Source organism: Artemia franciscana, unplaced genomic scaffold (genome assembly GCF_032884065.1).
Source record: "Artemia franciscana unplaced genomic scaffold, ASM3288406v1 Scaffold_933, whole genome shotgun sequence".
Taxonomy (NCBI): Eukaryota; Metazoa; Arthropoda; class Branchiopoda; order Anostraca; family Artemiidae; genus Artemia; species Artemia franciscana.
The window spans coordinates 65455-93121 of NW_027069059.1; the positions used below are offsets into that span (position 1 = coordinate 65455).

Genomic DNA, 27667 nt, shown 5'->3' on the forward strand with positions numbered 1-27667 from the left:
CATGATCAAGTCTTTCCGACATCTTGGGCTGCCTCTTCAGCCCTTCGGCTGGCAAAAAAATCTGGTGATTATAAAGTTATTTGTACCTTCTATAGATGTATAGTCAACTTTTTCTAATGGAAAACTAGGCTAACAAAAGCTGTAGGTCTTTGGTGTTTATATTTAGCCTATAGGACTATAATAACATAGGTCATACTCTACTGCATTGGTGTGCAAATATAGCCTGTTCTCTGCATTGGGCCTTAAATCCAAATTCATTATTCTCCCTCAGGTAAAACAGAAGGATTTGTGGTAAATATGGGATAGTCTATATTTCTTACCTTAAAATAAAGAGAGTATACAACTTTATGCTTGTTTTGTTATTTACTCATACAGCTGTTTAGGTTTACATTTTGTTTTAAGTTCTTTATAGATCTTTGAAAGTAATAACTTTTTGGGCCGTAAATGGGTCAAATCATTGCCATCAAACTTTCAAACTTATTGTTTTATTATAGATTCATTTTTAAGGTGCAATAAGCATTAAGTTAAAATTCTAGTTTAGTGACTTCTTGCTATCTCAGAAAGAGGTTAGGTTAGGAAAATGAAACAGTAAAACTCTAGTTAATTGACTTCTTGCTATCTCAGAAAGGGTTTAGGGTAGGAAAATGAAACTTTCAGGGATGGGTCTACAGGCTAAAGTATGTCATAGGAAGGTATTTTAAACTACCCCCTCCACTCTTTCTCTTTCTAGAGGGCCCTAGTGTCATAGATTTTGATATTTATGTCTGATATGTTAACATAAAATTGTTAACCAATTATTAGTCTTAAAATTTTTATAACTGAAAATAGCTTCAACTTAAAGGTTCTTTGTACAAGGTCATAATCAGGGAGGAGGTACTGGGGATTTGCCCCCCCAGAAACCTTGTCTGGCCATGTAAAAACAGACAAAATGCGTTTAAACAACTTTTTCATGTTTTTTGATTTTGTCCCCCCCCCCCTCCTAAAAAAAGAGAAAAAAAAATTCTGGATGCACCCTTGTCAGCCTCCTATTATGGAACCCTGTCTTAATTTAAAATTGAAGCAGATCTTGAAGACTTGTGCCTAAGTGAAGAAAAAAGAAAGTATCAACAACCATGTTATAGTAAAGTAGGGATGTTAAAACAGATAATAGTAAGCTATTGACTATTGGGTCCATTTCTCTCATTATCCAAAAAATTTTCTTTTTGCTCTTATATTTCCTCTTTTCACAAAGCAACACAGATTCATTGGACCTTATTGCTCCAAAGTGTGAATTAAGGTAATCATTTATGTATGTACCTGTAAGTTAATTTTAATTGCACTTCAATTTTCCTTGTAGAGGTTAGCCCAGTTTCAATGGCAATTGAAATATACTGATTTTGGAAGAGAAAATAATTTGGCTTTGTATTAATATTCTGTAAGATTCATTGCACTGGCTACCTGAATCCTGACCCATTGATTCTTAATTTATGAATAATTTAAATTTAGTTTGTGGTTCTATTTTCTGTTTGGGTAGTCTGCCCTACCATACACTGGTAAATCCCTTAAGTGTATATATCATTTTTACTTTGTCTTTAGAGTTTGTCTAAACAAATATATGTCTGTAGTTTGTGAGATAATTGTACCTAATACATTTTGCATACAGACCTGCTATACTTTCCCCTGCCCACCCCTAATGTGCAAATCTGTAGCCTAAATTTGTGTCTTAAGTATTATATTTGTATTTTATTTTGTGATATTTCATTAGAAATATTACTTAGAAATTATTTACTTAGATGAAGAATAACATTAGGCACTATAACCAACAGGTACCATATATATATATATATATATATATATATATATATATATATATATATATATATATATATATATATATATATATATATATATATATATAAATTATGTTTATGGTAGGCTACTTCTCTGTTATATGCCTATGTTATTCTTCATCTAAGTAGAATATGTTTCTTGTACTAATTCTAATGAAATCACAAAATATAATGAAAATATAATACTTAAGACACAAATTTGGGCTACTGATTTTTTTTAGTTTTTTTTTAAGTACCTTCAAAAGAGTTATTTATTCTAATTAAATGGTCTTTGTGGCTCAGGGGTCATTCTTAAAGAATTGAAACATAATTCAAACTCTAGTGTAAAGAGTAAGGTATTGACAAGGGTGTGAACCCTCTCATTTACATAATAGTTTCTGTTTGTTTTAAATTTTAATGTTGCTCCTTACCTTCACTTGAAACTTTTTTCTAAATTTAATATCAAAACAATGTGATGACTAATTTCATCTTTTAAATCTTATTTATCCTATTTTAGTCTATCAGATTTTGATACTACTAGATATATCAAAAGAATTAGATCTTTATCCTGATATAAAAGTTACATCCAGTTTAGTTTTACCAATCAAAAGATACAATCCTGAAAAAATTTGCTCTATTTTGGGAAATAGGGAGAAACACCCCCTAAAAGTCATAAAATGTTGACAAAAATCACACCATCTGAATTCAGTGTATCAGAGAACCCTACTGTTGAAGTTTCAATCTCCTATCTACAAAAATGTGGAAACTCATATTTTTTGCCAGAAGACAAATCATTGGTGTGTGTTTATTAGTTGTTGTTTTTTTCTTCCAGGGGTGATCATATCAACCCAGTGGCCCTAGAATTTTGTGAGAGGGCTCATTATAATGCAAATTAAGAGTTTGAGTGCCCTTTTTAAGTGACCAAAAGATTGGAGGGCACTTGGCCCCTTCCGTGCTCATTTTTACCCCAAAGTCAAAGGATCAAAATTTTGAGATTACAGACTTATCTTCCTATTCTTCCAAACTTTTTTTTTCAACTGTGAAAAAACACCCTGAGCCTTGGCTATTGTAGTTTTAACATCTTTGCTGCTCATACCTCACTACCAAAATAACATTTTTCACTACCAAGGTAAGTGAAGCTGCCCACCTGATCAATCTTTTTGTTACCCAATATCACCTTTTCATCTTCACTTATTCCTAACCTTCGCGATTTTTTCTTTTTAACATTAATTTTCAAACATATTCTAGCTCCCCAAATTTGCAAAAACCTCTAAAAAATAATTCTTTTTGCTCATACTTTCATCAAGGATGCTTAAATTATCACCATAACCTAATACCATCAGAGTTTTTCTTCCTTGTTTGAGTCTGTTGTCTCCCATTCCCTTTCCTGTGCTCCTTAAGACAAAGTCCATCAAAATGATGTATGTAAAGGGGGATAGAACCCAACCCTGGATAACTCCTGATTTGATACAAAACCAGTTGCTAACCTCATTTCCTACCTTAACCATAGCAGAGTTATTCTTGTACATAGCTCTAATCATTTTAATGTATTTGTCTTGATGCCACACCAAAATAAGACCTTTGCTAAAGCTCTTCTATCAATAGAAATGAATGCTAGATCATAATATATAAAACTGAGAACCAAAAGTGTTTGACAACTCAGCCACTTCTCAATTATTAGCCTAAGAGTGAAAAATTGGTCAACATATCCTCTACCTTTTCTAAAACTGCACTGTTCTTCTCTTAAAACTTAGTCTACAACATCTCTCAGTCTAAAAAATTTCATATTACTAAGTAATTTGCTACCTACAGAGATTAGATTAATTCTTTGATAATTATGACACTCACTCTTATCACCTTTCTTAAAAAGTTGCTTAATTAAGGTTTTCCTAAAATCGTTAGGTACTTCCCCATTTTTCAAAAATTAACTTCACAATCTTCAGTAACTTACTTCTCACCTCAGAGCCACCATATTTAAGAAACTCATTTACCACACTATCAGCACCTGGAGCCTCATTATTTTTTAATCCTTTTAATACTGTGGCTAATCCTACTAATGAAGGGGGATCAGATGTTAAACCTGTAATCTTCTGAATACTGGTTCATTTCTTAAGGAAAATGAAAATATTTATATTGGTTAGCTAGTGGCTTTAGGACTTTCATAAATGTGGAATTCCATCACATAATTTCCTTCAAAGTTTTGCCTCTTTTATCTAGTTTAGCTCCTGTTTCTGAAACTATGTAAACTTTTCCTGTGCTAATATTACTGATGAGCAAATTTAAAATTAATGCATGTTTCAGATTTAGAAGGAGCATACATGATAGATTTTGTTATATCTTATATTATAACCAAAACTTTCCTTTTTAGAATTTCAGTTTCTACTGACAAGGGTTGTTTCTTACTTGGACTTTGTTATGATGTGTTGTTTGATCCAAGGCTTTTAAAATATGAAAGAGACTACTACTCCCTACTTTAGCCCCTATTTTTTACGTCTAATATTCATGTTCCCTTAATTTGCACTTTGAAGCAAATTAAGATCCATTTTTGATCTGAGAATTGCTCCCTCTGAACATTTATTAGCATGGGGTTCTGAAATATAAAAAATTAGTTATATCATTCCATGGTTTGTCAAGGCAAGCTCTTAGAAGAGATCTTTTTATAGTGATGCTCACTATGGACCAGGAGTGCCAGGGAGCAACATCTCCTGGAAACAATAAAACATTGAACAATGTATAGAAACGGGAAAATTAGAGATATTCCTGTTTAAACTTCTGTAAAAATATAGTTTTTGGTAGGTAAATGTCTAAATTAACCTTATATTCTGTGTGGTCAAGTGCATATTTAGAAAAAATGCATCACCACATAGTATTCCTGTATCTGAAACTAGACAGTTTAATACATAGTTGTTTTTCTTGTTAATCTTAAATCGGCAGGTTATATCAGACTTTTCATTCGATGGCTTTTTGACACCCTTTTTGCCAAAACTGTCATTTTGCATAAAAAAAAACGGCAGAAGCGCCTCTTCACTGAGGCACAATCTTTTATACTACTTTAAAAATGCACTATATCCCTCACTTCCCTTTCTAATGAGCGTTCTCCCGATGCTCTAAGACCATTGGCTCGGTATATCGGTGAAAAGCAAATAAAAACACATCAATGATCATCCTACAAAAAAAATTCCCTTTTATAAATAGGGGCTTTAAACCTCTATAATAGGGTTCTTTTACTTGCTGAATTTAATGGTATAATTGTCATCGGGATCTTTTGGGTTGACATTCCCCATATCTTTTTTCAAAATACAGGCAAGTTTTCTTATGCTTGTGTTTTTGGTGGGTAACTTTGAATTGATAAAACATAAAAGTCAACTCTTTTGTGTTTGATATTTATAATCACCCTAAAAGCTGATCCTTTTAACCTGTATATTGGTATCAAAACTTATTTTTAGAGTTTCAGGTAATATTAGCATGAGTTGCTCCTTACATACAGATCGTCAACACGAACTGTTTGATTATGAATTTTTAGTAATTTACTGTTTTTAAGTTACCTATTAAAAGTTTTGATAAATCAAATCTGAAATAGAATATTTTATGATCCATTTTAATATGAAAGCCGATGGAAGTTCGACAATTGTCTTCGTCTCTCTTTCTCTTCTTTTGGTTTCTACTTTAATTAGATTTCTAGTTAATGCCATGTATTTGAAACTAGTCAAGTTATGCCTACTATTTATTTTTAATGGCTATGCAATCAGTCAGTTGTCCAGCTTTTTTTTGGTGACTACTGTCAACCTGTTCTTCCGTATGGGTGCTTTTCCGCCACCCCATATTTACCCTCTGACTCCATCGATGAACCATGCCTTGTGACAAGTAGCTCACAATTATTTTATTTCTTTTTTAGCGAAGGAAGGCCCAGCTGGACAGATTTGTCGTTTTTCGTCTGTCATCGTGAGAATCCAAATGGTAAGATAAATGAGTGCAAATTATATATATTTAAATATTTTATAGATTATATAAAAATATTATAAAGGTAGATATAAAATTTAAGCAAGAGAAAACGGGTTTTAATTTCAATGGAGCAGTGAACAAAAATAAAAACAAAACTATACTTTGATTAAAAAAATTTCCGAACATTTCGGCCGCACGTCCGGAAGCTTTTTTCAACCAAAAAAAGAAGAAGAAAAAGAACAACAAAAATAAGGAAAAAAAGATTTTTTTTTAAACAACACAAACGAAAGGAAAAACACGACAACTAAACACACGAAGAAGAAGAAAGAAAAAATGACAGTAAATAAATAAGAACAACTCACATTATAAACAAACTCCCAGCTCTGGTATTATAAACATAAGAATATAGCCAAAGCAAAAGTCTATAGTGAAATCATGGGTCACTCTCCTCTCAACAAATCTGTGTATAAATGGGAATGTATTAGAACAGAAGACTGTATTTACTTGAACAAACAAAAGAAGGTCACCAAACCCTAAGCTCATCACCTTCTAACTAAATCTCACAGGTTAATCAACAAACTCATGAATCATAAATTAAATGGATTTTTTGGTTTTTATGGCACTTGGCATTAACCAAGTGACATATAGCAATCGCAAATTCTGTCTGTCTGTCGGTCCCGGTTTCGCTACTTTAGGCGCTTCCAGGTAAGCTAGGACGATGAAATTTGGCATGCGTATCAGGGAGCAGACCAAATTAAATTAGAAATAGTCGTTTTCCCGATTTGACTACGAACGGTTGATCAGATCTTAATGAAATTTGATGTTTGGAAGGATATCATGTCTCAGAGATATCATTTTAAATCCCGACCGGATCTGGTGACATTGGGGGGGGGGGGAGTTGGGAGGGGGAAACCTAAAATCTTGGAAAACACTTAGAGTGGAGGGGTTGGGATGAAACTTGGTGGAAAAATAAGCACAAATCCTAGATACATGATTGACATAACCGGAACGGATCCGCTCTCTTTGGGGTAGTTGGGGGGGGGGGCGTTAATTCTGAAAAAAGTAGAAAAAATGAGGTATTTTTAACTTACGAACGGGTGATCGGATCTCAATGAAATTTGATATTTAAAAGGATATTGTGTCTCAAAGCTCTTATTTTAAATCCTGGCTGGATCTGGTGACATTTGGATTGGGGGGGGGGGCTGAGGGGGAACCTAAAATCCTGGAAAACGCTTAGATTTTAGGGATCGGGATGAAACTTGGTGTCTTAGGTACTTAGGTACTTAAGCAGAAGTCTTAGGTACGTGATTGACACAATTGGAACGGATCCGCTCTATTGGGGGGGGGGGGGGTTAATTATGAAAATTAGAAAAATGACGTATTTTTAACTTACAAAGGAATGATCGGATCTTCATGAAACTTCATATTTAGAAGGAATCGTAACTCAGATCTTTTATATTTTAAATCTCAACCGGATTCAGTGTCATTGGGGGGCAGTTGGGGGAGGGGACTGGAAATCTTAGAAAATAATTAAAGCGGAGAGATCAGGATGAAACTGAATGGGAAAAATAAAAACCTGTCGAAGATACGTGACTGACATAACTGGACCGGATATGCTCTCTTTGTTGGAGTTGGGGGGGGGGGGTAATTCGGAAAAATGAGGTATTTGTAACTTACGAACGGGTGACCAGATCTGAATGAAATTTGATATTTAGAAGGATCTTGTGCTCGAAAGCTCTCATTTTAAATTCCGACCATATTCTGTGACATTGGGGGGAGTTGGAGGGGGAATCCGGAATTCTTGGAAAATGTGAAAATTGGGTATTTTTATCTTACGAGTAGGTGATCGGATCTTAATGAAACTTGATATATATAGAAGGATCTTATGTCTTAGATGCTCCATTTTCGACTCGAATTGGATTCGGAGACATAGGGGGTTGGAGGAGGGAAACAGAAATCTTGGAAACGCTTAGAGTAGAGAAATCGGGATGAAACTTGATGGGAAGAATAAGCACAAGTTCTAGATACGCAAATGACATTACTAGATACGCATCTGGGGGGGGGGATTTAATTTGGAAAACTTCGAAAAATTGAGGTATTTTTAACTTACGGGTGACTGGATATTAATGAAATTTTATATTCAAAAGGAATTCATGTCTCAGAGCTCTTATTTCAAATCTCGACGACATCTGTTGACATTGGGGGGAGTTGGAGGGGGAAATTGGAAATCTTGCAAAATCGCTTAGAGTGGAGGAATCGGGATGAAGCTTGGTGGATAGAATAAGCAAATGTCCTAGATACGTGATTGAAATAACCGTACTGGATTCGCTCTCTTTGAGGGAGTTGGGGAAGTTTTTCAGTGATTTGGCGAGTTTGGTGCTTTTGGACATGCTAGGACGATGAAAATTGGTAGGCGTGTCAGGGAGCTGCACAAATTGACTTGATAAAGTCGTTTTCTTAGATTCAACCATCTGGGGGGGGGGGGGGGCTAAAGAGAGAGGAAATATTAGAAAAAATGAGCTATTTATAACTTACGAGTGGGTGGTCGGATCATAATGAATTTTGATATTTAGAAGGACATCGTGACGCAGAGCTCTTATTTTAAATCTCGACCGGCATTAAGCCTCTGATTTTCCTTTTAAATCAATCTATTGATTTTTAGAATTTTGTTAGAGCTCATACCTTATGAGCTCTTGGCTCTTAGCTGTTCTTGCCTCGTCACAAGTGCCATAAAAGCTCTTGGCTCTTGTTTAGTTTAGCTGCAGTCCGTTGATTTTTCCCAGCTTTGACCTCATTGTGACTTTTGTTTGCAAGGTTATCACTTGCTGCCGGACAATTGTTGAAATAAATACTTTTCGAAGTTTTTACCTGCTCCTTAATTAATCTATTATAAATTGAATTTATCCTAAAATCCCCTTCATCTCTATTAATACTAATACACCCATAGATAATCTTTTTATTTCTATAATTTCTCTAAAACTTTGCAGAAGTCCTACCGATGTATCTACAAATTTTGTCTGATCAAATAAAATAGTATATACGTGTGCTGCAATTGCAGGCTCAAATGTTTTGGGTTTTTTATTATGTTTTATCGAGCAATCTATGGCATTTTTGTGTTGCTGTAGCCTATTTTCTAAATTCTGCCGTGTTCTTCCTCCATAAAATTTACCACAAGAGCATGGAATTTTGTATACCCCCTTTTGTATGTTTCTTCGAACTTTGTCTTTTCTATTTTTTAGCAGGGAGCTTATAGTTTGTCCTGATCTAAATGCTGTTTTTATATTATGTTTTTTTATCCTTTTCTTAATTTCTGTGACACCATTGGAATATAAGGAAAGTTATGAAAATTAATTTAAGTTGACCCATCTTCTAATATTTCAGGCTCCATTAACTTTTTTTCCTTTTTCTATTTTTTGAGAAATCATATTTTCGGGATATCCATTACCTACTTGAATATCCTTAATAAAAATTAGTTCACTACTCATGTAAAATGGCGATGCTAATATTAATACCCTATCAATTAAAGAATAAATACACCCCTTTTTACTTAAATCGGGTGATTTGATGCGAAAGACGAATAACGGTTGATATTAGTCGGTTTACGGTTAATTGAACGAGTTTGTTTATTATTATTTCTATGGATCGAAGTATCTAGAAACGGCAACTTATTCTCAGTTGTTTTTTTCAAAAACTAATTCCCCTCCCAAATTATTTAAATGTTCCAGAAAACCTTTAATTTGTGATTCCCCATAATTCCAAATAACTAAAACGTCGATATATTTGCCCCAAAATTTTGGTTTAAAAAAATGTGTTTCTATAGCTAAAGTTTCTACATACTCTACATAAAAATTATGTTACATTTTGTTATGTAGGAGCTTGAAACTTCTATACAAGGGTTCTCTGGTGTGCTAAATCTGATCAGTAGCGACAATTTTATTTTATTATTTGTGGTGGTTTTATTTGTTTTTAGTTCAGTGTTTTTTTCTTTTTATCGTGTGCTGAGAACGCCTAATTTTTATACAGGCAAAATATCCGCATTATTTTGGTCATTTCTCTCTTCTGGCCACAGTCTCGTTTGAGTTTTTTTTTGTGGAGTTTTATCTCTCTTTGTTGTTTGATATAAATTTATATATATATCTTTATAAACCAACAATAATTGTTTATTTTTTCTCGAAAACAGCTCCATATATTTTTTCGGGAAAATCGGTATCTTTGGATATTCTCCCATTAAAAAAAACGATCTAGATAGGTAAGAAATCTGAGAAATCCGTTAAGAGCCGAAATTTTGGAATAAGAAGCAACCCGGCTCAATAGTAAACGAAACTCTAAAAAATGGAATTTCGATACTAACAGATGCATCAAAAGAATTGGATTTTTATGCTGATTTTAAATATATAAGTTTCATCAAATTTATTCTTTGTTATCAAAAGTTACGAGCCTGAGAAAATTTGCATTATTTTGGAAAATGGGACGAAACACCCTCTAAAAGTCATAGAATCTTAACGAAAATCACACCATCGCATCCAGCGTATCAGACAACCCTATCGCAAAAATTTCAAGCTCTTATCTACAAAAATGTGGAATTTCTTTTTTTTTGCCAAAAGACAGATCACGTCTTTTATGCGTGTGTATGCGGATGCGTGTTTATTTTTTTTCCCAGGGGTTATCGTATCGACCAAGTGGTCCTAGAATGTCGCAAGAGGACTCATTCTAACGGAAATGAAAAGTTCTTGTGCCCTTTTTAAGTGACCCAAAAAAATAGGAGGGCACCTAAGCCCCCTTCCACGCTAATTTTTTCCCAAAGTCAACGGATCAAAATTTTGAGATAGTCATTTTGTTCAGCATAGTCAAAAACTATAATAATTATGTCTGGAGATGACTTACTCCCCCACAGTCCCCGGGGGAGGGGCTGCAAGTTACAAACTTTGACCAGTGTTTACATGCAGTAATGGTTATTGGGAAGTGTACAGACGTTTTCAGGGGGATTTGTTTGGTTGGGGGGGATTGAAGGGAGGGGGCTTTGTGGGAGGATATTTCCTTTGAGAAATATATCATGGGGGAAGAGAAATTAAATGAAAAGGGCGGAAAATTTTCTAGCATTACTATAAAAAAAAAACAATGAAAAAATAAACATGAAAAACCTTTTTCAATTGAAAGTAAGGAGTAGCATTAAAACTTAAAACGAAATGAGACTATTACGCATATGAGGGGATCTTCTCCTAAATACTTCGCTCTTTATGCTAAAGTATTTTTAGTAATTTCAACTATTTATTCTACGGGCTCTCTGATTCAGGGGTCATTCTTAAAGAATTGGGACAAAACTTAAGCTTTTGTGTAAAGAGCGAGGTATTAACGAGGGGACAAACCCCCTCAGCAACTTCAGTAGTAAGGTACACACTGAAACCAAAAATAGGCCAATACCAATTGTGAGAAATATAGGGGAGTTTTATCACCGCCAGTGTCTTTGCTCTTCATTTTCATTTTTGACACTTTTTTAGAGTTTGATTACTTCAGACAATTTAGCAATGACCTTGCACGTTTCTTATTCCTTCAGCAGGATATAATAAGTAACAAGATGCGCTAGTCTATTGTGGCTTCAATCTCAAAACCCTTAATTATATCAAGCAATCGAAAACACATTATCGGCCACAAATATGCACTAGTTATTTTAAGGATGGCAGAAAGTCTGCATCTTTTCTTAGAAGCTTTTCGAAGACTTCAACATCGTTAATCGAAGGTGTTAAGAGACTACTCATAAATCTTATTTTTACAAGGATCGTGGATTATAGGATTTGTGTTGTTACAAGAGTTAGTTCTTTAATAGTTTGTTTACAAAATTAACATAATTGCTCAATCGCCATAAATATTTTAGCAGTTTATATATTAACTTTGCGATCCTGAATTGAGAACTAAAATAGAATAAAATCATCTTGTCGAAAGATAAACACGTATAGTTTATCTGAAGCTTTCTGAGTGGGAAAAAAAATGCCGGCGATACAGAATATCGTGGTTGCAGCCACTTTTACTTGATTTTCAAACCAATACATTCTCCTCGTTATTTAAGCTAAGGATTGTAGTTTCCTATATAGGAAACTACATATTCGGTCTACATATTGCAGACCATATTCAACAAGGCGATTCTATAGTGTACTTCTTTTTTTGATCTGACTTGTTTTAGGAGTTATGGGCTACTTTTGTATCACTATGGGATGTGATTGTCTGTTACTAGGCTGCTAGCTACCGTTGCAACCAGGAAAGGAAAAAAAGAGTGTTGGCTATGGGTCCTAAAAGAAGTAATGGGATACTACTAATATCATAACTCAGGAGTGAAAATTACAGGTCTCTTAAAGTGCTGGATGCATAGATTTTAGGATAAATCTAGAGTTTATAAGTTAAAATTGTACATGACTACTAAATTTACCTTTAAATTTCTGATAATTGGGAATTCTGTCTCAGAATTCCCAGAGAATGCGCAGAATGTCTCAGAATGCGCACAGGGAATTCTGTCTCAATGGGAAAATGAGCCAAATCGTAAATTGGTATCCTAAAGCAAAATTAGCCTTTAAGCTGGGAGGAAGGAGACACAATTTTAATTCGTACTTCGTAAAGTAAGAAATTTTAGTAGTTATAGTTAAACTACTTCTTCTAAAAATGTACATGGTGATCCAGATAATTCACAGCTCATACATTTACAGAGTAGAGTAAAAATGCAGTTTGACCTCGGGGAAATTGCAACATATTTTTTTCTGCACCAAAATCTTCAGGAAAATCAGCAAAAAAAAAAAAAAAAAAAAAAAAAAAAACTCAAATCTCCATTGGACAAGTGCCCCAAATTTGCCCTCGGTTTGCCTACCGCACCCCAGTATTAATTTTCACCTTCATGGAATGGGATGAGAAGTGGTGAAGCACGCAGATCGTTATTTGACAGATTCCTGCGGCTAATTTTATATAAAATAAAGTAGTGTATTGCCAAATATGAGTTCAAAAAACCGTTTATTTTACTATTTACCTGATTTCCAACTCTGAGGAATCTGAGGGGTTGCTAAGCATAACTTCTTGAAGGCCACTTCTTTCATCGAAACTAAAACTTCTAATGGCGGCGCCATCTGAGAGACTTGCACCGGCTAGTGCACTGGGACCACGCCATCTTCAGTAGATTTTTTGATGCTGGTGAAGCATCTATCATAATGAGAAAATGCATTTTCCGTGACAGAGAGGCACCAATTCCGCTCTTATTGTTGTAATGAATTGGACGTGTCTTGCCACTTCATTATTTGCAAATAGCACTTGTGAAAGATGTACTTTGTGGCTGCCAAAGTTGGCGGATGCCGCTCTGTCTGAACGAAAGCATTTGAACTTGAAACCCGCTTAGTAAATGCCCGAACCTGGACGTCCTTCAGGGTCTTTTCATCGCCTTTCCCTTTGTTTATGTGGAGCAATGTTTTCTCTCTAGCTTCGGTGATCTCCTGGTATTTGGATCCTGGTGTCATGAAGATCTTGCAAGCATCCTTAAAAATACCATCTTTAAGTAACAAGGAAAACACTTCTGGTTTCCCTACGTCGTAAAGTCTAGATGTTGTATTGCAGCCAGACATTGCGTTGCAAACGAGTAGATTTTCCGCTGCTTCGGTTCCTAATTGTTCTTGATCCTTTTATGTCATACACTCGTTGATTATTTTCATACGTGTCTGTCTGCATAAAGATATCATAGGCATCAAGCTTGGTGTGATACAGCAGAAGGACTAATAGGCCGGTATCATTCCAAATCAAAGTGGTCGACAAGGTTTCAGCACAACTGACTGCAGTCTGTACAACCATGACATTGACATCATCCTGAGCATGTAGAACCTTCCATTCTGAGTTTGCCAGTTTCTCAGTAAGTAGGTCAGCGAAGTGCTCTTTATTTTTGGATTTTCTCAAAGATTCCTCCTTACTTTTGACGATCCTCATGTTCGGAAAGAATTCTATCATTTTACAATCTTCAGCTGTGTGCAATTTTTCGTTGTTCGTCTATCAGTGTAAAAGTCAAAATCTACCACTACCTGGCTGAAATGTCTTTTGAGATAATTTTCGTAAGATTCTTCTATCTTAGAGTATGTGGATCCTTCGGTCCACGGTATTTAGTGTACTAGCCAGTTTCTGTCCAAAATTCTCTGGGAGGTTGTCAGTGTCTCTCGACCACCGAACCCTTAAATTTTCATCTGTGCATTTGTTGGAGAGGCTTTCTCAGCTGTGCCTCATCACATCGAAACTAAAGAGTGATGGTGGAAAAGTACAGTGCTCAAACGACAGAACCCTGTTCAATTCAAAACCGCTGGTGCTAGCCACTACAATTAGAAGCTGGTAGATTAAAACTGGTAATACCATTCTCAGAAGTAGTTACACTCGTTTTCATAGTTCTCATTAATGTTTGTTTGGTTAAAAAATCAGGAGAAAGTGCCGCCCAGTAGTTGTTAGTTCTCGGGATGAGAATGAGAAATGTTAATTCTCAACTGAAAAGTCGACTGCACGAACAAGGAAGCAGGCGTCGTGTAAAGATTATGGCCGGAAGCAGCAAAGAAAGGAAGCATTTCTAACAGATACTGTAGATAAAAATCAAAATTGCCACTTCGTTCAGATCTCAGCTCCTTTTTCAAGATTCCAAGTAGGTCTAAATACCGAAACCAAAGATGGGTATTGCTGGACTCGGATAATCGTTCTTTTACACTATGAATTGTTTCATGGATAAGCTCTGCTGCTTCTGACACCTACGCTTCGTCGATGGTTTCTCCTTCAAGGAGCATGTTGTACGCGTGTTTTGCCTTTTCAGGTTCAGGTTGCATGTCATTGGCATCAAACACTCTGCTGTTTTGATGATAAAAGATTCGCATAAAGTGCTACCTAAAACAGACCATGGCCTCGCACAACAGGAGAGACACTTTAGCCTTGTAACATACCTTGCCCAGTGTTAGGCGCGTATACTTGACTTATGGTTTCCAAAAGTCCTGATTCAGTCATAAGGAAGGCAATGGCTCCTAGGAAACTCTTGCGCGTGTCAAATCCATTTAGGACAACAATGACATATCTCAAAGCACTTACGGCAGGCTCTGCATCGACGATACACTTTGCCTTCCAGTAAAGCGGTTGGTCAATAGTAATGACTAGAGTTTTTCCAGCTCGCTAGCATTATTCTTTTTTCTTTCTTTTTGAAAGTAAATAAAACGGTACAAACCTTTTATATAGCCCTGAACCCAGTCATGTAGCAAGCACTATGGTACATGGCTCAACTGATTAGGTCAGCCAAAGAAAGGCACTAGGGAATGGAAACCACAAATTAGAGGGGTGGGGTGATTCTGGAATACTGGTTTGAAATTATACTCTTCGAGACTCATATTTTAAGGCACCATTCCTAGCGTGATAGGAAATGATGGATTGACCAAAAGTTATTAAAATTACTAGTTCATATAGGGCGATTTTCACAACCGTTTTAGGTAAGATGAAGTAATTGACAACGTAAAATCAAGTTTTTATCTTTAATTTTTTTATTCGCCACCATTCACTTCATAGGAAACGATCATAAAATACGACAACGTTATAATTTCGAGTTGTAACCCCCTCCCCGTCATTTTAGGATGGAAATGGGCTTAAGGGTACGGAAAAATGTGAACCTGAATTCGGATTTGGAGTCAAAATGCTTGATTTTATAGGAAACGACTATTTAAACTCCTAAATATTTATAGTCATAAAAATTGATTTTCTCCGTCATTTTCTCCCTTCAAGGGCAAATTTGGGGCACTTCTACAATAGGATTCGAGTGATTTTTTTTTGTATTGAAGCTGATCTTTCTGAGCTTTTTGGGGCTTATAAAAAAAATATGTCGCAATTTCCCCGAGGTTTGACCATTTTTTTCCCGTATCTTTCCTCCACTAAAATGATGGCGAGAGAAGTTGTTTTAGAATACATATGAAAAAACATTTTCCCCTTGGGGATTGGCTTGGCTTGCCTGATGGACCATACACTAAAGAAAATACTTTTCACAAGGGTGTGCAAATTTTTGAGTGATTTCCGTGGAGATTGCTAGTAAAATAAGAAATTTGGAAACCATTTTGTATTTAAGGTTGGCTGATGAAAAATGAACATTTCATTCCTTTGGCCAGACCGTTTTTTTTTTTTTTTTTTTCAAATTGTTCATGAACCTCAGTTTTTTTCTCTTTTTTTCGTTTTTTTGTCTAATCTAAAAAAAAATCCCACTACTAAGGGTGTAAATTTCGTATTTTCGTAGTCTAATTATAGCTTATGGCATAATACAAGGACGCTAACTATTAAGCAAACTCCAAATGAGTATCTTATGATAGATACCATGGTTGCTTCATCCTAAGTTGCATAACAAAGAAACAGATTCTGAGAAATAAAAAAGAATAATGGCTAGGTTTCTTAATATTTTAAGTTGACAGATCCAAGGTCATTTATCAATATCCTAAGTATAAATATAATGATAAAGAAAACGTTCTGGATAACCTCCTTCAATTAAATGAAAATTTACTCATTCAGATGGATGGTTCAACTAGCAGTGGTTATCGTTCATGGCAATGAATGGTAAGTAAAGAGTGGCTACTGTCAATAGAAACCTATTTTGTTATATCATTTATTGATTTTAAGTTACCTGTCTTCGACTATTAGCATAAGAATGTTTACATAATTTTAGGAAAAAGGGAAAACTCCAGAAGGGATTCAATTTTAATGAGAATTTCACCCTGAAATTCAACATATATGTACCTCCTAGAGCGGACTATGCGAAAATATGTTATCCTATATACCTTTCTTCATTTGGAGTACAAACTTTACTTGTTACTTAACTTGCCGTTGCATCTCATCTATGGACTTCGAGAGGTCCTTTCCTCTCTTTTTTGTTTTCTCTTATTTTAGCTTCTTTTTTTAGCCTATAAATATATAAGTTAGAATAGTGAGTAAAATATGTCTAATAGATTTGTCTTCTTAGTGTATTTACCCTCTGATCAAATTTTGACTTTTTTTTCTCTATCTTTTTTGTTTAATAAAAAATTCGAATGTATATTTGTATTATTTCTAGATGAAATGTATATATGTTTCTCGGACGAGCCAGCGAACCTTCGAACCTTCACAAGGTTAAGTCAAATTTTGCAAGACGAAAATGCACTAAGAAGAGGAGTACAAATAACCAGTTATTGTTGTTGTCCAGCGAAGCCCAACACCCTCTAAAAAGGTAATGAATGAATGAACTATTTTATTACCCACCAGCACACAAAGTGAAAACGATGGAGTACAAATTGAGAAAAAAAAACAGGAAAAGAATAATTACTATACACAAAAATACATAACACCCATTGCAAACAATGCAAAAAAGAATACTGATCCAGAGTTGGCCCATCTCTTTACTACACAGGCTAGACTTCATGTCATTAGCGCTAAAAATAGGGTCGGTAATCAAATTATTTGCATAAGGAAACTGAATTTGAGATCAATTGGGAGCTGAAAAAGGAACTTGGGCAACTTAAAAACAGTTTTCTAGTCTCTTTTTAATCTGTGCCTTTCTTAAGATCCTAAATTGGTTCTGGGAACCTGTGACAAAACAATCAACACGTATGCTCCGCATAATTTAACAGGAAGTGTAATTTCCTTCCTGCTCACTGTAGGTGAAGATAAGTTTAGGATCTTTCCATCTTATAATGCCATCATAAAGTTGGCTTTCTTAAGCACCACTTCTTGTTAATGGGCTCGTGTAACCTGAAAAACAAAAGCTGCCACTGTCAGTCGTAATCTTGAATCTTAAATATTTTGTGCATATTAAACTGTAAACTATCACTTTAATTTGGTAGGCTACAATTGTGTTAACTGTGTAGTGCCATTCATATTCAAAATAGTCAAGCAATAGCAGCTGTGCATCCAGGAGGTGACCTCCCTTCCCCATTTCTGAAATGAATTTAATTTTCACTTACATGTGCCCAATGACCTCACCCATCCCTTCTATGGGTATTGTGCGGATAATGATCCTGGAATCCCTTGTTCTTGTTTTTTTTTTTTTTCCATTATCATCCAAAACAGTCACATAAGGCAATGTGAGCTGTTTGACGGTCATTAGATTAAGTGCCTGAAACAATAAGCAAATGAGAAAATTAAAACAGAAGTTGCACTGCTTTTTGTGGCCTATTTTACCAAATGTTTGGTGGAACAAAATAAGTCCTTGTTATTTGGATGTTTAATTGGTTCTTGAACTTAAATAATGTGCTTAAGTGTATCTAATGTTGACTTCGCCAATTTTCCCTTAGTAAAACATTTTAATTTTTTTTGGGGGGAGGGGATGGCTGATCTTCATATTTACGTTTTTTTGTAAAACTACAAAGCTGAGACTCAATTAAGTGGTTTTGAACCTAAAAAAGTTAACTTCTTGGAATTGTGTTCTGTACATCTCATTTAAGTGACAGCAGTCACTTAAATAAAAGTTTTTTTTGTAATTCTTGAATTACCAGTAATTAAATGCATACTATGTTTACTTATGGTGAAAAAAAATTCTTGCATCTAAAGCAGTTGATATGTATTTCTTTTTTAAAATCTTACATGCTTGAACATTTTTCAAATCTAGAAGAATATTCTTCTTTTGATTTTGCACGCAGATTCGAAAGTGACGGGATATATAGCCTACAGGATTTCAAAATAAATCACATTTTTTATTATTATTATTCTTAATGGAAGAAATAAATGAGGATATAGGGTTTCTTTTAAAAGTCTGTTTTTTATGGCACTTGGTATTAACCAAGTGTCATATAGCAATCGCCGATTCTGTCGGTCTGTCTGTCTGTCGGTCCCGGTTTTGCTACTTTAGGCACTTCCAGGTAAGCTAGGACGATGAAATTTGGCTAGCGTATCGGGGACCGGACCAGATTAAATTAGAAATAGTCGTTTTCCCGATTTGACCATCTGGGGGGAGTGGGGGGCCGGTTAATTTGCAAAAAATAGAAAAAATGAAGTATTTTTAACTTATGAGCGGGTGATTGGATCTTAATGAAATTTGATGTTTGGAATGATATTGTGTCTCAGAGCCCTTATTTTAAATCCCGACCAGATCTGATGACATTGGGGGGAGTTGGAGGAGGGAAACCCCTCCACTCTCTTTACTACTACTACTATGAAGAACTCACCGCAGCACCAAGCCACTGGAGTCCAACACAGCTACGCACGCTCCTCTATCCCAATTTATTCAGAGCCTCCCTCTTTACACCCTCCCAGGAAGTTTCTATTCCCTTTAAATCTTTCTTTATGACATCCTCCCACCTCAACTGCGGACAACCTGCTTTCTGTTTAGCCCCAGACAGTTGGCTGAAAAGGACAATTTTTGGTAATCTGTCATCCTTTATCCGCAGATTGTGCCCCAGCTATATCTACCTTTCTCTCATTACAGCCCTAAGCGGTATTTACCTACGATATTTGCACCACCTACTGTTTGAAATACGGTCTGTCGGAGGGTTTCATTAGTTTATTTATAATGATTTATTTACGTTTTAAGCATGACTTTTTTTTTCACTACTTCTGCTCCCCTTTGGTTTAAATTAGTTCTGTACTTATTTTAAAAAACTTCTTTTGTTGAAACATCTTCTGTTTGTTAAGTTAAAAAAAATAATTTCTGTAAGTTTTGTTGTAATTTTTTTTATTGATGAATAAAAGCAAAAAGATTTTGGGTTGCTCTTCATATTCTGGACAAAATTTTGCTAGGAATTCTAAAAATAGATATATTATAGAAGTACAAATGGTTGGGTACGGGTACTAGTATTTTAAAAAATGTGAACAATTTTGGGAATTTTGGGGGGGTGAAGCTGTTCCGTCGTATCTACTGTTACAACCTTTGATATAGACGAATAATGATCAAACACTTCGTTGTAGGAATTTTTTTGTGTGTGTTATATTTTGCTTTAATAGCTTGTTTGTTTACATTTATGCATTTTGAGCTAGTATATTAGCTAATATAGTTCCAATTTGTTGTAAAAAAAAAAAAAATAAAAGGAGATGAAGAATCCCTGACAAGATTTGTTTCCAGTTGCGATTCCCTTGGTTCTGAAACTTTTATTGAGGTGTCTTCACGGCCTGAAATTTTAATGAGATCAAAAAAAGAGATCACACTAAGAATATAACACACTAATAACACACACTATAACACACACTTTCAAACTAAGAATCAATACAACCATTTTTTTTCAAACATTCTTTGTCGCTGATGAGCTCCCTTCGGTCAACAAATCAAAATTTAGTATCTACTTGTCCTTTCCGTCCAATATTCCCTCACAGTTTCAGCTAAGTCGCTCAAGGCGTTAATCTATACCATTAACCGTATATGAACTATTGAAGACGTCTCATTCTGATATCTTGGATGGAGATCTTCTTGGTATTCAAAGTCTAAAATTCAAGTTACCTGGAATGGCCAAATATCTGACCCGGTAAAAATTAATAAGGGAGTTCGGCAGGGTGCCGTATTGTCTCCTAGTATATTTAAATGCGTGCTTGCATCGTCCCTGCGTCCCCTTAGAAGTTCTGTTTTTTACGGTAATACTGGTTTGTCTTCTATTGCATATCCAGATGACGTTCTTCTTGTTGCCCGGACTCGCCGTGGATTGCTTTCTAATTTTACTATATTAACCAATGAACTATCTAAGATTGGACTGTCAGTTAATGCGTCTAAATGCGAGTTTATTTGTTTTAATAGCCCTTATGCGGTCGCTCCATTCGTTACTGGGACTGCAGTTCTACCATGTTCTTCTTTAGTTAGTTGGCTTGGTCTGTGTTTCGGCCCAACACTTTCCGCTACCTGTTCATCCCTAGTGAATCAAGCCGTGAAAAACCTACGCGTCGCTTACGGAAAAATATCCCCAAACAAAAGCCGTTACAACCGCAACGGTTTGTGCATGATTTATAACGCTTATTGCGCCCCTGTGCTTTTGTTTTTATCAGGCATGGCTCATCTGTTTCGTAAGAAAGATCGACATACTCTACGTACGGCTTATTTCAGATATTGCAAATTCCTCCTCCGGCTTCCTAGATGGCACCAAAACAAAAAAATAATTGCTCGATTTGGTTTAGTAGATGTGCCTTCTCGGATTCGGTCTTCCAGTGATGATTTATGTAAAAAGACTGTCAACTTTATTCACGTTTATGACCCTCTGCAGCCTTTTTTCCATATTGATACTGGTTGATTAATCCATATTGTCTTTTGTTAGTTTGAATTTTGTATTTCTTCGCTGTTTATCGTATTTGTTTTTGTTTATTTATTTATAATACTCCGTACTTTGTGTTTTTTATACTTTACGGGTAATAAAGTTCATTCATTCATTCATAGTGTCATTTGATTTAGCTCAAAATCACGTTCAATATTTACAGAAAGTTTCAAATATCTTAGCCGTTCCTGCCGTATTGCAGATGAACCATTTTGACACCCTGGATGCATACAGTTCACCGATTTAGTTCAATATCCCCATCGGCATTCCCTCAAGACAGAGTATTTTTTGATTTAGTTTAACATTTCTCTCAACTTTCGGTGAAAGTTCCCACTTAATACTCTTAAATGTTCCCGAGTTATTGCATATATGCCATATTGACATTCATAATGCACTTAATTTCTCCTGAATTAGTTCAATATGCCTCTCGATATTCACTCGAAATTTTTACTTAATACTGTTAGTTGTTCCTGAAATATTATAAATGCGCCCTTTTCTTACCTTTATGTTCACAGTTGCTTTTGACTTTGTTGTACAATGTTTGTTTATTCCCTGAAAGTTTCTACTGTGGTCCATGGAACTTCCTGAGATACTGTCAATATGTCTTTTTGGCAACCTTGATGCACATAGTGCGTTTTGATTTTGATCAGTACCATCTGTACAATTATCTGAAAGTCGTCTTAATACCCTAAGAAGTTGCTGAGATATTTTTGATATGCCCTTTTTTCAACCTGAATGCAGGTAGTATCTTATCGTTGAATTCGATTTGCTCTCTGATCATTCCTTGAAAGTTAAACTTGATATCAAAAGCTGTTCGTGACATGTTGCGGATACTGTCTTTTGACAATTTTTTCGGGATTTATCTCAACATGCACCGAAGGTTTCAGCTTTATACTTTAAGCAATTCTTGCTATATTATATCAACTTTAAGCGATTCTTGTTATATTATAGGTTCATCATTTTGACAAAATGGATGCACATAGTGTCTTTCGATTTAGTTTAGAATCCTCCCCCAGCATCCTCTGAAAGTGTCTACTAAATACCCTTAGCCGCTCTTGATATTTTGCAGACGCGCCCTTTCGACTACTTAGGTGTATATAGTATACTTTGATTTTGTTCGACACCCTCCTCACCAATGATTGAAGGTTTCAACTTAATACCCTTAGAAATTACTAAGATATCGGAGATGTGCTCTTTTGACTACCTGGATGCACATATATTCTTATGATTCAGTTCGATTTTCTTCTCAACCTTCTCCTTAAAGTTTAAACTTAAAACCCCTAGCTGCTCAGTTATTGTATACTAGCCATTTTGACAATCATGATATTAGTCTACTTTTAGTCTACTTTCATGTTTAATTCCTGATCTGACATGTTGAGAGCCAAAATAATTGGACAATGTCAACGCGGTAGCTCCCAAAAATGTCTGGGACAGCACTGCAACGCAACTGTGACCATGACTGTGGTCTCATTCAGAACCGGTTTTAGACTGATTGGAAACCAGTAACATCTGGATTGCCTCGTGGGTTGGACCTCACTTCCTCAAGGCCATGGTAACACAACAGTTGCATGCGCAATCAGTTAGCAATTCTAGTCTCAAAACAGTTGCCCCGTGGCCGCTGGGCCTTAGTCGCTCCTGAACCGTTCTTGATAGTGCAAATGCGTCTTTCTTACGACCTTGTTACACGTAGTAAACCTTCCTGACTCTCATACAGTTCACCACCCTTCTCACCATCCCCGAAGACTTCACTCAATTTGATTTCAAAGCATTTCAATAAAAGGGGTACCAGAATTGATAATAAGTAAAATACGCTTAGCTACATATATATATATATATCTTCTATATATATAAAAATAAGTTGTCTGTCTGTCTGTGGATGGATCAGGTGACGTCACCTGAAAAAACTGGATCAGGTGACGTCAAAACTGAAAAAACTAAAAAAAGGCAAAAACTACAAAAAAAACTAAAAACTAATAAAAAAAATAAAAAAGCTAAAAAACTAAAAAAACTAAAAAAAGGCAAAAACTACAAAAAAAAATAAAAACTGATAAAAAAGCTAAAAAACTAATAAAACTAAAAAAAGGCAAAAACTACAAAAAAAAACTAAAAACTAATAAAAAAAAATAAAAAAGCTAAAAAGCTAAAAAACTAAAAAAAGGTAAAAAACTAAAAAAACTAAAAAAACTAAAAAAAAAAGGAAAAAACTGAAAAATAAGCTAAAATAAAGGTAAAAACCAATAAAAAACTAAAAAAAAAAACTGAAAAAACTAAAAAAAGGCAAAAACTACAAAAAAAACTAAAAACTAATAAAAAAAGTAAAAAAGCTAAAAAACTAAAAAAAACTAAAAAAACTAAAAAAAGGTAAAAAACTAAAAAAAAAATAAACAATAAAAAAAACTAAAAAAAGGAAAAAACTGAAAAATAAGCTAAAATAAAGGTAAAAACAAATAAAAAAACTAAAAAAAGGAAAAAACTGAAAAATAAGCTAAAATAAAGGTAAAAACCAATAAAAAACTAAAAAGAAAAAAAGGAAAAAACTAAAAAAAAATTTCATCTAAAAAACTAAAAAAAACTAAAAAAGGTAAAAACTAAAAGAACTAAAAAAGAAAAAAATAAATGACGACACTCAAAGAGAAAGCGACCAGGACAAAAGGAATGTTCGATTAGCAATCAACAAAGCACCGGGACACAGGGAGTATAAATGACGACCAGGACATAAGTAAAAAAAAAAACTAACAAAACTAAAAAGAAGGTAAAAACTACAAAAAAACTAAAAAGAAAAAAAACTAAAAACTAATAAAAAAGCTAAAAAACTAAAAACTAATAAAAAAAATAAAAAAGCTAAAAAACTAAAAAAACTAAAAAAAGGTAAAAAACTAAAAAAACTAAAAACTAAAAAAAAAACTGAAAAATAAGCTAAAATAAAGGTAAAAACCAATAAAAAACTAAAAAAAAAACTAAAAAAAAAACTGAAAAAACTAAAAAAAGGCAAAAACTACAAAAAAAACTAAAAACTAATAAAAAAAGTAAAAAAGCTAAAAAACTAAAAAAAATAAAAAAACTAAAAAAAGGTAAAAAACTAAAAAAATAAAAAATAAAAAAAAACTAAAAAAAAGGAAAAAACTGAAAAATAAGCTAAAATAAAGGTAAAAACCAATAAAAAACTAAAAAGGAAAAAACTAAAAAAAAATTTCATCTAAAAAACTAAAAAAAAACTAAAAAAGGTAAAAACTAAAAGAACTAAAAAAGAAAAAAATAAATGACGACACTCAAAGAGAAAGCGACCAGGACAAAAGGAATGTTCGATTAGCAATCAACAAAGCACCGGGACACAGGGAGTATAAATGACGACCAGGACATAAGTAAAAAAAAAAACTAACAAAACTAAAAAGAAGGTAAAAACTACAAAAAAACTAAAAAGAAAAAAAACTAAAAACTAATAAAAAAGCTAAAAAACTAAAAACTAATAAAAAAAATAAAAAAGCTAAAAAACTAAAAAAACTAAAAAAAGGTAAAAAACTAAAAAAACTAAAAACTAAAAAAAAAACTGAAAAATAAGCTAAAATAAAGGTAAAAACCAATAAAAAACTAAAAAAAAAACTAAAAAAAAAACTGAAAAAACTAAAAAAAGGCAAAAACTACAAAAAAAACTAAAAACTAATAAAAAAAGTAAAAAAGCTAAAAAACTAAAAAAAATAAAAAAACTAAAAAAAGGTAAAAAACTAAAAAAATAAAAAATAAAAAAAAACTAAAAAAAAGGAAAAAACTGAAAAATAAGCTAAAATAAAGGTAAAAACCAATAAAAAACTAAAAAGGAAAAAACTAAAAAAAAATTTCATCTAAAAAACTAAAAAAAAACTAAAAAAGGTAAAAACTAAAAGAACTAAAAAAGAAAAAAATAAATGACGAGACAAAAGGAATGTTCGATTAGCAATCAACAAAGCACCGGGACACAGGGAGTATAAATGACGACCAGGACATAAGTAAAAAAAAAAACTAACAAAACTAAAAAGAAGGTAAAAACTACAAAAAAACTAAAAAGAAAAAAAACTAAAAACTAATAAAAAAACTAAAAAATCTAAAAATCTAAATAAACTAAAAAAGAAAAAAAAAGGAAAAAAATAAAGGAGAAAAACAAAACTAAAAAACGAATGTATATACAGACCGGGACACCGGGATACAAATGACGACCGGGACACAGGGAATATAAATGACGACCGGGACACAGGGACACAACTACAACGGGGACACCGGGGGAAACAGGGGGATATAAATGACGACCGGGACACCGGGACAGGGAATGGTCGATTAGCAATCACCATCAACAAAGCTCAAGGGCAATCATTAGAATCATGAGGTATAGATCTGAATACAGATTGTTTTCCCATGGACCATTATATGTTGCATGTTCAAGAGTCGGTAAACCTGACAATCTATTTATATGCAAAGACAATGGGACAGCAAAGAATGTTGTATATTCGCAAGTTTTACGTAGTTAAAACCATATATATATATATATATATATATATATATATATATATATATATATATATATATATATATATATATATATATATATATATATATATATATATATATATATATATATCTATATTCACAGGTGGGACATAGGGACACAACTACAATGGCGCGTAACTATTATGGCGCGTAACGACTTACGCGCGCGGGGGGGCTTGGGGGGGGGCGCGAAGCGCCCCCACCAACTAGGTGTTGGGGTGGCGCGAAGCGCCACCCCAACAGCTAGTATATATATATATATATATATATATATATATATATATATATATATATATATATATGGCGATTCGCGCCACCCCAACACCTAGTTGGTGGGGCGCTTCGCCCCCCCCCCAAGCCCCCCCGCGCGCGTAAGTTGTTACGTGCCATTTTAGTTACGCGCCATTATAGTTGTGTCCCTGTGTCCCACCTGTGAATATATATATATATATATATATATATATATATATATATATATATATATATATATATATATATATATATATATATATATATATATATATATATATATATATATATAACTACGTAAAACATGCGAATATACAACATTCTTCGCTGTCCCATTGTCTGTGCATATAAATAGATTGTCAGGTTTACTGACTCTTGAACATGCAACATATAATTGTCCATGGGAAAAACAATCCGTATTTAGATCTATACCTCATTATTCTAATGATGTGTCCCTGTGTCCCGGTCGTCATTTGTGTCCTGGTATCCCAGTTTGTAATTTCTCTTTGAGTGTCCCGGTCGTCATTTATATTCCCTGTGTCCCAGTGTCCCAGTCGTCATTTGTGTCCTGGTCTGTAATTTCTATTCGAACAATCCCTGTGTCCCGGTCGTCATTTATATATCCCGCCTGTGCCCCCGGCGTCCCTGTTGTAGTTGTGTCCCTATGTCCCGGTAGTCATTTATATTCCCTGTGTCCCGGTCGTGATTTGTGTCCGGGTGTCCAAGTCTGTAATTTCTCTTTGAGGTTCCCGGTCGTCATTTATATTCCCTGTGTCCCGGTCGTCATTTGTGTCCCGGTGTCCCGGTATGTAATTTCATCAGTTGATAAACATGACGTCAGTCGACAAACAATTTCACGACGCATACAGCTCAATCCTTATAATGACGTCAGTCGACACACAAACATGACGTCACTCGACACACACAGACAACTTATTTTTATATATATAGATATCGTATAATATATTAGTTCTTCATCACTTTTTCGATGGTTTTATCTCCGTGGGGCTCTTAGAAAATGTAAATATTTTAAATCACACCTTATCTACCCATGAAAGTTTTTGCCCAGAAAATTTCTTTTCCGCCAAAAACTAATCCATGCTACCCCCGCCCTTCCTTAGGTAGTGCTCATTTTCACATTTAGCATTTATCTTGTATTGACTAATTCAGTTTTAAGGAACACATTTGTATCTGTGCTTTTCCTATATCACAAAATGTTCCAGGAAAGTCTAAAAGGATTTGTTAATAGCAAGCATAATTACATGTGAAGAAAAAAGGTCTTGACCAGACATTGCAACCATCTTGAGGTTTTCGCTCTTGTAATGTATTTAGCCAGTCTTCAAAATTTATCCTTTTATAAATTTTTTAGTTCGGAAAAACATATCGTCTATTGTCTGCAAATGATTGACTTTTTTTTTCTTTTCTAGATAATGAAGTAGCTGGGACTCTGATAACATATAATTGGGACTCTGATCTAGATAATGAAGTAGCACTGTATAATTTTGGAACTCTCTGTATAAGCCTGTTCTCTGTTGCATTCGTCTTTTTGTGTATAGACGCTTATTTTTACATAAAAAGACAGTGCAGCAGAACTGGTTTCTTATAATTTTAAAGTTTAAATAAAAAAAAACAAGGGTTCTAAACCTCAAGTTAAATAGAATCTCAATAAAATTCGCGTATATTTTTTTTGCTCCCCTTTTTATATTTTACTAAAAAAAAATAGAACCCTCAAATTTTTTTTTATCAATTTTGCTTTAATTTTTTGCTCATCCTTCACCTAACGAATTTACTGCTCATTGAAGCTGTGCAATTATGTGGCCTCTGCTCCTGCCAAAGAACCTCTTCCTGACTCAACATACAACAACATTTTTTCATTTTATATTTTAATATATATTTAATCAATAAAATATTGTTTCTTTGTATTCTTGCAAA

General features: G+C 34.2%; 1 long non-coding RNA gene across 1 annotated transcript; it reads left to right on the forward strand.

Annotated features, from left to right (window-relative positions):
- LOC136043758 (uncharacterized) lies at positions 1–27667 on the forward strand. The gene is made up of 4 exons (XR_010621709.1): positions 1–64; positions 5704–5765; positions 16819–16971; positions 27163–27667. It is a non-coding gene; the product is annotated as an uncharacterized LOC136043758 (long non-coding RNA).